Consider the following 14898-nt stretch of genomic DNA (forward strand, 5'->3'; position numbering starts at 1 on the left):
TGTTAGTTAAATTAAGTCCACCTGTTGTCCAATCTAAGTGTCACATGATCTGTCACATGATCTCAGTATATATACACCTGTTCTGAAAGGCCCCAGAGTCTGCAGCATCACTGAGCAAGGGGCACCACCAAAGAATATAGCACGACAACAAACCTGCCAAGAGAGAGCCACCCACCAAAACTCACAGACCAGGCATGGAGGTTGTTAATCAGAGAGGTAACAAAGAGACCAAAGATAACTCTGAAGTAGATGCAAAGCTCCACAGCAGAGATTGGAGTATCTGTCTGTAGGACCACAGAGCTGGGTTTTACGGAAGAGTGGCCAGAAAAAAAGCCATTGCTTAAAGAACAAAAATAAGCACACACGTTTGATGTTCACCAACAGGCATTTGAGAGACTCTCCAAACATATGGAAGAAGGCACTCTGGTCAGATGAGACTAAAATTGAGCTTTTTTGTCTTCAAGGAAAACGCTATGTCTGGCGCAAACAAAACACCTATTATCACCCAGAGAACAACATCCCCACAGTGAAGCACGGTGGTGGCAGCATCATGCTGTGGGGATATTTTTCATCACAGGGACTGAGAAACTGGTCAGAATTGAAGGAATGATGGATGGTGCTAAGTACAGAGAAATTCTTTAGGGAAACCTGTTTCAGTCTTCCAGAGATTTGAGACTGGGATGGAGGTTCACCTTCCAGCAGGACAATGACCCTCAGCATACTGCTAAAGCAACACTCGAGTGGTTTAAGGGGAACGATTTAAATGTCTTGGAATGGCCTAGTCAAAGCCCAGATCTCAATCCAATTGAGAATCTGTGGTATGACTTAAAGATTGCTGTACACCAGCGTTACCCATCCAACTTGAAGGAACTAGAGCAGCTTTGCCTTGAAGAATGGGCAAAAATCCCAATGGATAGATATGCCAAGCTTATAGAGACATACCCCAAGAGACTTGCAGCTGCAATTGCTGCAAAAGGTGGCTCTACAATGTATTGCCTTTGGGCTGGGTGAAAAGTTATGCATGCCCAAGTTTTCAGTTTTTTTGTCTTATTTCTTGTTTGCTTCACATGAAAAAATATTTAGCATCTTGCATGTTGTATAAATCAAATGATACAACCCCCCCCCCCCCAAAATCTATTTTAATTATAGGTTGTAAGGCAACAAAATAGGAAAAATATTAAGGTGGGTGAATACTTTCACAAGCCACTGTACTGTGAGGAAATGGGGCATATGAATCATGGCATATACAGCCAATAGTAGTTCTCCTTTCCTATGCTGATTTTGATAGTCTTAACATGCAAAAAACATAATGTTAACACAACTCATTTAGAAACTCATTCCTGGAACGGATCCTTCTTTGTAACAACCTATTGAATGAATCAATATGGAGTTCAACTTTTGTCATAAAAGTTCAAATGTTCTGAGTCAACATGTAAGATTTGTTAATTGAATCATTCTTTATGTTGAACCTTATTTATTCCAAAGTAATAACATGTTTCTCACTTCTGCAGGTCGGTATCACGTTCCGTCATCATTGAGGTGGAATAGTGTGTTCGATTGTGAGCTTGATGGTCAGTCTGCCTTTCAATGTGGATAAAAGCCACCTTGTTGGTGTGTGATTATGATATTATTTTTTGATATTTCGATAATATTGCTATTATATTGTTATTCTTCACATTAGGTTATTTAAACACTGTCAATGAGCAGTATGAAACGATAATTAAATGCACATTAGTTCAAGTTAAGTTAATGATACTGATATGTAGGCTATGCTAACTTTTTCACACTGAATTCATTTGGATCATTTGAATTGTTGGTTTGTTAAAGACACTTTTCATCGTTCAGCATTGCTCATTTAAAACCAGACAAACCTGTTTTTAGCAAACAGATGAATGTCTCAGCAGAAAGCCATCAAGTATTCAAAAATAGGGGCATTTTATGAGGCTCAGATGAAACTGATATTGAGCTATGACCAATTCCTGGATGAAAATAACCCCCATACTACTACGTGCAACGCCACCAAACAACACAGACATGTAGAAGGTGTATCTGTTTCAAACGTTTTCATGAGATTGATTCATAGTTACGCAACTGCTTCTGTAACCATTCTCTATCTGTCTATAGTCTACAGCAGAGCCACATATTTCAATATGTCTGTGGTCTACAGTATAGCATATTGGCATGTACATACATATAGTGGGAGAGTATAGGGTTTCTGTAGGATGAGGCCTAGTGAAGATGTGCTTGTCTGCATGCAGAGGAAAAGATGGGCCTTTACGGGGAGAGGGGATTACTGTCAATTGTTCACAAATTGCAGTAATGCCCAGAGATCGGCCACCCACATGCGCGCAGAGAGACAATTGCTACATGTGTCCATTCCACATTGGCAACACGTGGAGCTTACACAGGCAACACTATCTTCATTCTTTCCACTGACACTTAGAAAAAGCATGTGTGAATTACCAAGCCCTCTAAATCCTATTTATTTCTAATTGGGTATTTAAACGTATGAACATAATGAGACATACATTGATTTCATTGAATTAATTTATTGATAAGAGGATTTTGTGTATGTACAGTATACCATATAATGAGTATTTTTTTAATGAGTATAAATAGCGTCAACAGAGCAAAACAACTGAGTACCATGCATGCACAGTAACATCCCCACTCCTCTGTTCATTCTTCTCCCTCACAGCTAGCAGATGGCTAATCGAGTAACGGAGTTTAATAAGCACTGCTGAGAATAATAATGAAATAAGGGCCCTTCATATTGTTATCTTCACTGTCAGGACCTGCTTCCATCCAGCAGATAATATTAAACCACCAAGGAGATGGGGAAGAGTTGACTCATTGAAACCACATGTACTTCCTGCTTTGGCTGGTGGAAAGGCACAGTGTTTAAATTGTATTGAACACAAATCTCCCCTTGTGAAGGAATGGAGTGTGGGTGGACTACAGGTGTGGTATCTGACTCTGACTCACGTGTGTGGCTCTTTAGCTCCAGTAGCGAGGACAGTAGAAGAGTCAACACTCAGGCATTAAAGCTGACTTTAAACCCTTAGGTCAGGGCACATGAAAGACCTAATCACTGGGATTAAGATCAGTCTTTCTGCACACCGTCTGCAGCTGGCACCAGAGGAGAGACAAGATGGCAGGCTTTGTGTGTCTTTGCACACATGTGCATTAGTGCACGCATTGTGTGAGAAAGACTGAGCCTCCCCGTGCAACAGAGCATGTGTGCAATACACTGTACCAACCAACAGTATAGATAACCAATGACATTTCAGCTCTCTAGTAGTAACGAGGCCTGTTGCCCCGAGAAATCTGAGGAAGAATATGTTAACGGCTCTGTGTGAAGCTATGGCTGGGAGGAGGAGGGGGGGAGGATGTTGGGGAAAAGGTAAATAACAGAAAATAACACTCTATAAAGTTCAAAACCTTTGTCAAAAAAGTGGGGGAATAATATATTATGGCCAACTTCACTTATGGCTTCCTGCAAGCGGCAGCCGGTGCTGTGTGCTCCACCTCGGGGAGCTGTGAGCAGGTCAGGGTTTTGGTTTGCAGGCCAGCCTCGACCCACGCTGAGGAGGAAAGCCACCACAGTCATATTTACATCAAGTACTGTAATATTTTCAATAAAAGAGCCAGGCACAATGCTGTAACAAACTGGAGACAAGTGGCTGTGCAGCTGTTCTGGCTTCATCCTCAGGGCAAGGAGGGGGGGGGGGGGGGGGGGGGGGGGGGACAGGTGTCCCAGCCAAGCCAAGACTGCACATGATCTCTTATCCTGAGGTCAATTGTGGCTTCTTGTCCTTTGTGTAAGATTTGGCAAGATGTCCAGGGAGTCTGAGTAGATTTATGATAAGATAATAGGTGACAAGTGAATTTGTGAGAATTACATTACAAGATGATTAGCCAAGTCGTGCTTTTCCAAGGCAGCAACAGAGCATCATTACCCCCCTTACAAAACAAAACATGATACAGTTCCTTCCTTTTTGGGGATATGATGATGCAAAACAGCTGTACTCATCTCAACGAGGTATCTAAGTCATATTCTTCTAAATCAAGGGGTGTATTTCATTAGTTGAAATTGTTGGATAACTAACAGAGTGGCTTTATTAACATCAAAAGTAGAACACTAACATGACATCGTAGTGATGTTTATCTCTGTCCCTGCTAGACGTTGTTACTTGGCTTCCAGCAGCAGGCTATCTGTATGACCTCATTACATGACCTCATCAGCCAGAGATAACACTCCACCAGAGCAACATGAAGCAACATGAAGAGCATGTATCACATGTGTCTCTCTATCTGAACACAGCACTGGTACCGTAACTCTGAAACAGATCATTTAAAAACCGATCTAGGAAGTAAACACAAGGATACATGTGCATAAATATTCAGGGGCGCAACTTTGGTTTTAGAAGTGGGGGGGTATAATCTGGTGGGGGGTCTCAGTGTCCTTCCTCAGAATGTTTTGGGCATTTAAAGCTAATTTCCAGAATCTCTACACAACCTAATATAACCTTTGGCCATTCTAGTCATCTATATTTAGAACAACAAAAAGTTGTTCTAGATCAAATATCATTTTATAATCAAAAGTGTGTTGCACCTTTATCCAATAACCGAACAAAGTAACAACTTAAAGTATGAGGACGTAACTTTTGATATTCTTTAAGACAACGTCTACTGTATGTATCATTTTAGCCAGACCGCCCTGCCAGCCCGACCCCCACCAGTCTAGTCAATAACTCAACTCTCTTTCCCAACAATTTCCTTCCCATCTTTTTTTAATGTCTCAAGGGAAAGGTTTGGAAAACAAAAGTTGAATAAAAACACACATCCACCTACACATATACATTAACACTCAGAAACAGGACATCCTCCTTATACAGTGCCCTCAGTAATTTCCGGGACAGTGAAGCCTTTTTCTTCCTATCGCTCTATACTTGACAACTTTGGATTTGAAATCAAACTATGACTATGAGGTTAAGGTGCAGACTGTCAGCTTGAATGAGAAAGTTATAGAAGCACAAATATCATACCCCACCAAAAAAATGCTAACCTCCACTGTCATTGTAATGGTGAGAGGATAGCATGTCCTCTCACTCATCATTATTCACGATTCATTTAGGATTATCCGTAGTCATGGTAGCATCCACATTAATGTACAAGTTTTTAGAGACACATGCTATTCTTATTTAAAATAAAAGTGACTCCATAATGTCACAATGCATTATTAGCCAGTCATTTCTATTGGACACAAAATAATCTGAAACACAACCAAAACAAACAGCAAATACATCCAACAAGTTTGTGAAGCCACACGCTTGATGTAATCATGTAGGGTCAAATACTACACATTTTTACTACTTTAATAAACATACAAATATTTTTTGGGGGGGGGTATGTACAAACAGTGCTGTAATTTCTAAACGTTTCACCATTAAAATACCCTCAAATTGAAGATCACAGTCTGCACATTAGCCGCATTGTCATTGTTTGATTTCAAATCCAAACGTTTGGAACGTAGAGCCAAAATAAGTAACAATTCTGCACTGTCCCAGTAATTACAGAGTGCACTGTAATTCATATCATAGGTCTAATCGTACTGTAGAGCTCTTTTTACTTGCACACAATATAGCTGAATCACCACATCCTGTCTCTAGGGGTCCACTGCCCTGCAGCACCACACCACAACCCAACACACCCCACTCATCTTTAGGATCTTAATAGAATATTCATTATTGGTTTCTGATATGTTAGGCTAAGGCCAGAGTGACAACCAACAATATGGCTGACCCCCAGTGCCAGGACTGAGCAGCCCAGCAGCTAGGGATTGCCTAAATAGGTATCTCCTCTGAAGTGGGCATGTTTTCAATACAGACTCCTTTTGTCGTACACTATTCCATATAAGGCATCCAGACCTTATGAAAGTTGTACAGTATACCCTTAATCTTGTAATAAATCAAATCTAGTGATACATAACTTGACATTTCTTTCATCCATTGTGGCATTGCAGGACAACCAACCTTCACTGGCATATACAGTTGTGGCCAAACGTTTTGAGAATGACAAATATTAATTTTCACAAAGTTTGCTGCATCAGTGTCTTTAGATATTTTTGTCAGATGTTGCTATGGAATACTGAAGTATAATTACAAGCATTTCATAAGTGTCAAAGGCTTTTATTGACAATTACATGAAGTTGATGCAAAGAGTCAATATTTGCAGTGTTGACCATTCTTTTTCAAGACCTCTGCAATCCACCCTGGCATGCTGTCAATTAACTTCTGGGCCACATCCTGACTGATGGCAGCCCATTCTTGCATAATCAATGCTTGGAGTTTGTCAGAAATTGTGGGTTTTGTATGTTGCGCGAGTTGGCCTCTTGAAGACTGACTACAAGTTCTCAATGGGATTAAGGTCTGGGGAGTTTCCTGGCCATGGACCCAAAATATAGATGTTTTGTTCCCCAAGCCAATTAGTTATCACTTTTGCCTTATGGCAAGGTGCTCCATCATGCTGGGAAAGGCATTCTTCGTCACCAAACTGTTCCTGGATGGTTGGAAGAAGTTGCTCTCGGAGGATGTGTTGGTACCATTCTTTATTCATGGCTGTGTTCTTAGGCAAAATTGTGAGTGAGCCTACTCCCTTGGCTGAGAAGCAACCCCACACATGAATGGTCTCAGGATGCTTTACTGTTGGCATGATACAGGACTGATGGTAGCGCTCACCTTGTCTTCTCCGGACAAGCTTTTTTACGGATGCCCCAAACAATCAGAAAGGGGATTCATCAGAGAACATGACTTTACCCCAGTCCTCAGCAGTTCAATCCCTGTTCCTTTTGCAGAATACCAGTCTGTCCCTGATGTTTTTCCTGGAGAGAAGTGGCTTCTTTGCTGCCCTTCTTGACACCAGGTCATCCTCCAAAAGTCTTCGCCTCACTTTGCGTGCAGATGCACTCACACCTGCCTGCTGCTATTCCTGAGCAAGCTCTGTACTGGTGGTGCCCTGATCCCGCAGCTGAATCAACTTTAGGAGACAGTCTTGGCACTTGATGAACTTTCTTGGGCGCCCTGAAGCCTTCTTCACAACAATTGAACCGCTCTCCTTGAAGTTGTTGATGATCCGATAAATGGTTGATTGAGGTGAAATCTTACTGGAAGCAATATCCTTGCCTGTGAAGCCCTTTTTGTGCAAAGCAATGATGATGGCACGTGTTTCCTTGCAGGTAACCACGGTTGACAGAGGAAGAACAATGATTCCAAGCACCACCCTCCTTTTGAAGATTCCAGTCTGATATTCGAACTCAATCAGCATGACAGAGTGATGTCCTCATCAACACTCTGTGTTAACGAGAGAATCACTGACATGATATCAGCTGGTCCTTTTGTGGCAGGAATGAATTTTTTTGAGGGGGATTCAGTTCATTTGCATGGCAAAGAGTGACTTTGCAATTAATTAATCTGATCACTCTTCATAACTTTCTGGAGTATATGCAAATTGCCATCATACAAACTGAGGAGGCAGACTTTGTGAAAATTCATATTTGTGTCATTCTCAAAACTTCTGGTCACGACTGTAGTATGTTCTATGGATGGTCTTAAACTGCAGTTATTTATGTCTGAGATGATATGAACATGACTGGGCATTCTAACATATCTGTACCCTTTCATCATCATCAGTAGTGTCTCCCAGGTCTTCCTCACATTTTTGTTGATTGATTATTTACATTTAAAAATACCGAAAGTTGTATTAGGAAAGTTGTTTGAAATGTTTGGATCAAGTTTACAAGTAACTAATTAGATAACGTGTCATATTGCGCGAGTTGGAACCAGTGTATTTTCTGAATCATATGCGCCAAATAAATGGACATTTTGGATATATAACAACAGAATTTATTGAACAAAAGGACCATTTGTGATGTTTAATGGACATATTGGAGTGCAAACAGAAGAAAATCTTAGAAGGAAAGGCATGAATTACATGTTATTTCTGATTTTTGTCTTGTGCCTGGCGGGTTGAATTATGATTTTCATGTGTATGTTTGATGGGGTGCTGTCCTCAGATAATCGTATGGTTTGCTTTTGCTGTAAAGCCTTTTTGAAATCTGACACTGTGGCTGGATTAACAAGAAGTTCATCTTTAAAGCCATGTATAACACTTGTATGACTTATGAATTATTATTATGAGTAATTCTGTTATTGATTTTGGCGCGCTGCTATTTCACTGGGTGTTGTCAAATCAATCCGGCGCGCGAAGGGATCAATAAGAAGTTTTAATGAGTGCTTATTTGTGGACGTCTTGTGAAGGACCTCATCTAGAACACCCACCCTCACATAAAAACCAGACCTCACCTAGAACACACACTTTCACATTAAAACCAGACCTCACCTAGAACACACACCATCACATAAAAACCAGACCTCACCTAGAACACACACCTTCACATAAAAACCAGACCTCACCTAGAACACACACCTTCACATAAAAACCAGACCTCACCTAGAACGCACACCCTCACATAAAAACCAGACCTCAACTAGAACACACACCTTCACATAAAAACCAAACCTTACCTAGAACACACACCTTCACAAAAAAACCAAACCTCACCTAGAACACACACCTTCACATAAAAACCAGACCTCACTTAGAACACACACACCCTCACTTAAAAACCAGACATCACCTAGAACTCATACCTTCACATAAAAACACACTGAATTCTGAACATTGACTTTGAAGGTCTGTCTGACCTCTCCTTTATAGGCACGGATAGTGAGGATATAAATGATGGTCCCTGTTCAGGTGTAACTTTACATCCCAAGGTGTCATTGTTGCAGCGTCTCATCGTCTCACTGCACACTAACACATCGGTAATTAGAGGGCCACTTCTCCAGCCAGTGCTTTTTCTCTCTGGGTCACTGATAGCAAAAGGCTCTTAAACTTTATATTCCCTGATGGAGTGGAAAAGCTAGTGCGACATTACAGTTGAATGTTTTGGTAAAATCTCATTACGGACCCTTTCTTTTTTAGGACTTAGTGTTTACCTGGAGTGGAAAGGGTAATTGCAAGATCCAGGGTGTCGTTTCCATGCCCAAACCAGGTTTGAAGGGCTCATAAATGCTAACAGATACAGTAAACCCAATTTAGACTATACTGTTAAAGGATGAAAGGAAAATGTTTGTTGTATTTCCCAGGCTGTTTTTATACTAGTTGACAGTAGGCCATTTTCCCTTGTTTATTCAGATAAATACGGTGACTGGATAAATAAAACACACATTTAGATAAATATACAGTCTGTTAGTCTGTTCACCTCTATGAAAACCACCCCAGTGTTCCAACATTTATAGAATGCATTTTCATATGATTGTATTTTTTATCATATTTATTAAAGAGATAGATGTTTATCATAAGCATGATTATTGTTATTGTTCAAAGTATTAGTTGTGGTGCTTGTAGTTGAATTTGAATGAGTCAATCTTTTTTGTATAATAGCTAGTAAAGCTACTGTGTACATCTTCAGTGAATCTCCTGTAATAGTTTTCTTCCAAGCTATTTCCTTAGTTAGTGGGAAGAGATAAATGTGGCACTTAGTTATACAGGCTCCACCAAGTAAAAACTGTTTATGAGCGGTAATTTCCGTGCAAAAATGCTCGCTCTGTGGACCAACAGATAGGCAACTTTGAAAGCTTATCTTGTGCATCTCAGCATATTTGAATACTTTTTTCATATGTAATCTTGTAGGTAATTTAATACATTTGACCAGCCCAGTGCGGGATTAAAAGACGTTGACTCAGTCGGCGAAGGCTTTTATGGAAAGACATTCAAGCCAGAGTCAATGCTAATTTAATGAGCCAAGGATTTTACCTGTGTCTCACCTTTCACTTTTGTTGCCACACTCCAAACTGCACTTATGAAAGGCCCCATCCGGTTTGGTTTTCACAATCAATCTATTTTTTCCCTCGAAAATAAAATATTCTGTGTTCGGAGAAGCCGTTTCTTGCACTTCTATTTGGAAAAGAGGGTTCATCTTTCAACAGACAGAGCAAGAAAAAGCTTTTGAAAGAAGGATCCAAGAAGAATAGAAAACCCTCCCTTGTGGCTCTGTGGTCAAACATGAGTGTAGACGACAGGCTGGCACTTGGCCCAGAGAGTGTGAGCACCCCTGCCATATCCAAGACTAAACCGTGCCAGCAGCCACACTGAACAAGTTGGCACAGATTAAATCAAATCAAATCAAATAACATTTTATTAGTCACATGCTCCGAATACAACAGGTGTAGTAGACCTTAGAGTGAAATGCAGTTTAAAAAATTTAGAAAAAGAAGAAATCAACGTAACAAGTAATTAAAGAGCAGCAGTAAAATAACATAAGCGAGACTATATACAGCGGCCTACCGGTACAGAGTCAATGTGTGGGGGCACCGGGTAGTTGAGGTAATATGTACATGTAGGTAGAGTTATTAAAGTGACTATGCATAGATGATATCAACAGAGAGTAGCAGCGGTGTAAAAGAAGGGCGGGGGTCAATGCAAATAGTCTGGGTAGCCATTTGATTAGATGTTCAGGAGTCTTATGGCTTGGGGTAGAAGCTGTTTAGAAGCCTCTTGGACCTAGACTTGGTGCTCCGGTACCATTTGCCATGCGGTAGCAAAGAGAACAGTCTGTGACTAAGGTGGCTGGAGTCCTTGACAATTTCTAGGGCCTTCCTCTGACACCGCCTGGTGTAAAGGTCCTGGATGGCAGGAAGCTTGGCCCCAGTGATGTAATGGGCCATTCGCACTACCCTCTGTAGTGTCTTGCAATTGGAGGCTGAGCAGTTGCCACACTAGCCAGTGATGCAACAAGTTAGGATGCTCTCGATGGTGCAGCTGTAGAACCTTTTGAGGATCTGAAGACCCATGCCAAATCTTTTCAGTCTCCTGAGGGGGAATTGATTTTGTCGTGCCCTCTTCATGACTGTCTTGGTGTGATTGGACCATGTTAGTTTATTGGTGATGTGTACACCAAGGAAGCTCTCAACCTGCTCCAATGCAGCCCGGTCGATGAGAATGGGGGCGTGCTCTGTCCTCTCTTTCCTGTAGTCTACAATCATCTCCTTTGTCTTGATCACGTTTAGGGAGAGGTTGTTTTCCTGGCACCACACGGCCAGGTCTCTGACCTCCTCCCTATAGGATGTCTTGTTGCTGTCGGTGATCAGGCCTACCTCTGTTGTGTCATCGGCAAACTTAATGATGGTGCTGGAGTCGTGCCTGGCCGTGCAGTCATGAGTAAACAGGGAGAACAGGGGGGGACTGAGCACGCACCCCTGAGAGGCCCTTGTGTTGAAGATCAGCATGGCAGAGGTGTTGTTACCTACCTTTACCACCTGGGGGCGGCCCATCAGGAAGTCCAGGATCCAGTTGCAGAGGGAGGTGTTTAGTCCCAGGGTCCTTAGCTTATTGATGAGCTTTGAGGACTCTATGGTGTTGAACGCTGAACTGTAGTCAATGAATAGCATTCTCACATACGTAGGTGTTCCTTTTGTCCAGGTGGGAAAGACCCGTGTGGAGTGGAATAGAGATTGCATCATCTGTGGATATGTTGGGGTGGTATGCAAATTGTAGTGGGTCTAGGGTTTCTGGGATAATGTTGTTGATGTGAGCCATGACCAGCCGTTCGAAGCACTCCATGGCTGCAGATATGAGTGCTACGGATCGGTAGTCGTTTAGGCAGGTTATCTTAGTGTTCTTGGGCACAGACACTATGGTGGTCTGCATCACTTGAGTGGGTTGAGTCACTGACGTGGTCTTCCTGTCTGGGTTGGCGCTCCCACTTGGGTTGTGCCGTGGCGAAGATCTTTGTGGGCTATACTCGGCCTTGTCTCAGGATGGTAAATTGGTGGTTGAAGATATCCCTCTAGTGGTGTGGGGGCTGTGCTTTGGCAAATTGGATAGGGTTATATCCTTCCTGTTTGGCCCTGTCCGGGGGTATCATCGGATAGGGCCACAGTGTCTCCAGACCCCTCCTGTCTCCAGTATTTATGCTGCAGTAGTTTATGTGTCGGGGGGCTAGGGTCAGTTTGTTATATCTGGAGTACTTCTCCTGTCTTATCCGGTGTCCTGTGTGAATTTAAGTATGCTCTCTCTAATTCTCTCTTTCTCTCTTTCTTTCTCTCTCTCGACGGACCTGAGCCCTAAGACCATGCCTCAGGACTACCTGGCATGTTAACTCCTTGCTGTCCCCAGTCCACCTGGCCGTGCTGCTGCTCCAGTTTCAACTGTTCTGCCTGCGGCTATGGAATCCTGACCTGTTCACCAGACGTGCTACCTGTCCCAGACCTATTATTTAACCAGGCTGGTCATTTATGAACATTTGAACATCTTAGCCATGTTCTGTTATAATCTCCACCCGGCACAGCCAGAAGAGGGCTGGCCACCCCTCATAGCCTGGTTCCTCTCTAGGTTTCTTCGTAGGTTTTGGCCTTTCTAGGGAGTTTTTCCTAGCCAACGTGCTTCAACACCTGCATTGCTTGCTGTTTGGTGGTTTAAGGCTGGGTTTCTGTACAGCACTTTGAGATATCAGCTGATGTACGAAGGGCTATATAAATACATTTTATTTTATTTAAAACATGTTGGTATTACAGTCTCGGACAGGGAGAGGTTGAAAATGTCAGTGAAGACACTTGCCAGTTAGTCAGTGCATGCTCGCAGTACACATCCTGGTAATCCATCTGGCCCTGAGCATAGAAGTAGTTTAGCTCATCTGGTAGGCTCGTGTCACTGGGCAGTTCTCGGCTGTGCTTCCCTTTGTAGTCTGTATTGGTTTGCAAGCCCTGCTAAATCCTACGATCATCAGAGCCGGTGTAGTACGATTCTACCTTAGTCCTGTGTTGACGCATTGCCTGTTTGATGGTTCGTCGGAAGGCATATCTGGATTTCTTATAAGCTTCCGGGTTAAAAAGCTCCTTGAAAGAGGCAGCTCTTGCCTTTAGCTCAGTGCCCATGTTGCCTATAACCCATGGCTTCTGGTTGGGGTATGTACGTACGGTCACTGTGGGGATGACGTCATCTATGCACTTATTGATAAAGCCAGTAACTGATGTGGTATACTCCTCAATGCCATCAGAGGAATCCCGGAACATATTCCAATCTGTGCAAGCAAAACAGTCCTGTAGCTTAGCATCTGCTTCATTTGACCATTTTTTTATTGATCTTGTCCCTGGTGCTTCCTGCTTTAGTTTTTGCTTGTAAGCAGGAATCAAGAGGACAGAATTATTGTCAGATGTGCCAAATGGAACTTGTGGGAGAGCTTTGTATGCGTCTCTGTGTGTGGAGTAAAGGTGGTCCAGAGTTTTTTTTCCTCTGGTTGCACAATTAACATGCTGATAGAAATTTGGTCAAACGAATTAAAGTTTCCATGCATTAAAGTCCCCGCCTACTAGGAGCGCCGCCTCTGGCTGAATGTTTTCTTGTTTGATTATGGCGGAATACAGCTCATTCAATACTGTCTTTGTGCCAGCTTTTGACTGTGGTGGTATGTAAAACGCAACGAAAAATACAGTTGAAAACTCTCTAGGTAGGTAGTGTGGTCTACAGTTCATCATGAGATACTCTACCTCATGCGAGAAGTAGCTCGAGACCTCCTTAGATATCGTGCACCAGTTGATATTTACAAAATACATAGTCCGCCACCCCTTGTTTTACCAGACGCCGCTATTCTATCCTACCGGTGCAGCTTATAACCAGCCAGCTGTATATTGCTAATGTCGTGGTTCAGCAACGTCTATGTGAAGCATAAGATATTACAGTTTTGAATGTACCGTTGGTAGTTTAATATTCTGCGTAGGTCATCTATTTTATTGTCCAAAGATTGCACGTTTGCGTGCAAAATGGAAGGAAGTGGGGGATTATTTGATCGCCTACGAATTCTCAGAAGGCAGCCTGTCCTCCGGACCCTTTTTCTAAACCTCTTCTTAACGCAAATCACAGGGATCTGGGCCTGTTTCCATAGAAAGCAGTATATCGTTTGCATCGGCCTCGTTAGACTCGTTAAAGGACAAAAGGATTCTGCCAGTCCATGGTGAGTAATCGCAGTCCTGATGTCCAGAAGTTATTTTCGGCCATAAGAGACGGTAGCAGCAACATTATGTGGGGGCATGTAAAACGTCTGCCTTCTTCACCGGCGCCATTTTACAGAGGCACAGGAGGAGAGAGAGACACAGGATGAAAGAGAGACAGAGAGACAGACAGACAGTGAGAGGGGGAACGGAGAAGCTCCGGAAGCTCAGTGAGTGGGGAAACGGAGAAGCTCCGGGAAGATCAGCAAACAAGGTCAGAAAGACAAGGAATGGTGGAACAGGAAATGACACGGGATACTCTTATTCTCCTCTTTTTCTGCTGTGATGCCAGCCTGCTCTGAGTGACAGCAGTGTGGAGGGAAGCTGACATTGTTGAGGTATGAACTTCACTGTTTGTGTTATGGACAAAAACAGTGAGTCAGATCAGGCCCTCTCGATTGGGGATAGGGGCCTGACCTCCGGTCGACCTGCCGGTGGATACTGTTTTTTTTATTGGCCAGTCAAGTTAATTTTATAAATTCAGAGCATCTCTGAGTTCATACCGCGTTAGATTGCACTATACTTTCTATTGTCTCTGGCTCTTTTCATTTCAGTTTCTTCCTAAATAGTAACAGCAAATAATCTGCAATCTGGAGTTAAATGTCTAGCTACACATAGATTGAGTAAATTCCAAACAAATTCCAAACAAATACAGCAGTGTAGGGACACACACACACACACGCACGCACGCACGCACGTACGCACACGCACACACACACACACACACACACACACACTCACACACACACACACACACACACACACACACACACACACACACACACAC

Source organism: Oncorhynchus clarkii, chromosome 23 (assembly GCF_045791955.1).
Source record: "Oncorhynchus clarkii lewisi isolate Uvic-CL-2024 chromosome 23, UVic_Ocla_1.0, whole genome shotgun sequence".
Classification (NCBI taxonomy): domain Eukaryota; kingdom Metazoa; phylum Chordata; class Actinopteri; order Salmoniformes; family Salmonidae; genus Oncorhynchus; species Oncorhynchus clarkii.